This window comes from Otolemur garnettii, unplaced genomic scaffold (assembly GCF_000181295.1).
Source record: "Otolemur garnettii isolate 467f Iridium unplaced genomic scaffold, OtoGar3 scaffold00300, whole genome shotgun sequence".
NCBI classification, from domain to species: domain Eukaryota; kingdom Metazoa; phylum Chordata; class Mammalia; order Primates; family Galagidae; genus Otolemur; species Otolemur garnettii.
The window spans coordinates 620698-622101 of record NW_003852695.1 but is presented as its reverse complement, the minus strand read 5'-3'; the positions used below and the strand labels follow the sequence as shown (position 1 = coordinate 622101).

The following is a 1404-nucleotide window of genomic DNA, read 5'->3' as shown; positions in this document are numbered from 1 at the left end:
TTTTAAAAGACATAAGAGAATTCATACTGGAGAGAAAACCTACAAATGTGAAGAATGTGGCAATGCCTTTAATCAGCACTCAGATCTTAGAAAATGTAAGAGAATTCATACTAGAGAGAAACTCTACAAATTTAAAGAATGTGGTAAAACCTCTAACCATGGCTCAAATCTTCATAAGAGAATTCATAGTGGAGAGAAACCCTAAAAATGTGAAATAATTGACAAAGCCTTAAACAAGTGCTCAGGTTTTATAAGACAAAAGATAATTCATACTGGAGAGAAACCCCACAAATGTGAAGAATGTGGTAAAGCCTTTAACCAGTGCTCAAATCTTACAACATATAAGAGAATTCATAATGGAGAGCAACCCTGCAAATGCGAAGAATGTGACAAAGGCTTTAACAAGTGCTCAAGTTTTATAAGACATAACATAATTCATACTGGAGAGAAAACCTACCAGTGTGAAGAATGTGATAAAGCCTTTAACCAGTGCTCAAATCTTACAACACATAAGACAATTCATACTGGAGAGAAACCCTACAAATGTGAAGAATGTGGCAAAACCTTTAACCAGGGCTCATTCTTACAATACATAAGAGAATTGATACTAGAGACAAACCCTACAAATGTAAAGAATGTGGCAAAACCTTTAACTGGTGTTCAAATCTTAAAACACATAAGAGAATTCATACTAAAGAGAAACCCTTTAAATGTGAAAAATTTGGTAAAGCCTTTAACCAGTGCTCAAAACTTACAACACATAAGAGAATTCATCATACTGGAGAGAAACCCTAAAACTGTGCAGAATGTGGCAGAACATTTAACAGGTGTTTATAACAAACTCTACATGAAGAATTCATGCTGAAGAAAAATGTTACAAATGTGAAAAATATTGCAAAATCTTAAATGACTGCTCACACTTTAGTCAACATAAAAGAAATCATGCAAGATAAAAGTAGGATAAATGTAATGATTGCAAAAAGTTTTTTCAAAGTATTAGCACTACAATGCACAAGAGGACATATGCTAAATGACAACAATAAAAATTTAGAGTGGAGAAATAATTTTTAATAGATCACAAGCTTTTATTGGACATGCCAATGCTTCCTGAAAAATATTTCAAAAATCACAGAATTTTTATTCAGAATTTAATAAATATAAATGTGGAAAAATGTTTCTGCCAAGCATATAACTTAGAAAATGAGAAATTATTGATATTTAAAATACTTTACAGATGTAATAATTTGAACAAAAATTAATCACAAAACTAGTCCAAGTAAATATCAAGTTACTCACAATAGGGTAGACTAATGCCCTAAGACTTTCACACATTTTGCTAAACAAAATTGTTGATTACACTGAAAAATCTAGTTAAAATAGTTTGGCAATTAATTTTAAGCTTGA

At 31.1% G+C, this 1404-nt stretch overlaps 1 pseudogene; it reads left to right on the top strand.

Moving 5' to 3' along the window:
• Positions 1–837, top strand: part of LOC105886356 — a 1525-nt pseudogene extending 688 nt beyond the window's left edge.
• Positions 838–1404: the final 567 nt, after the last annotated feature.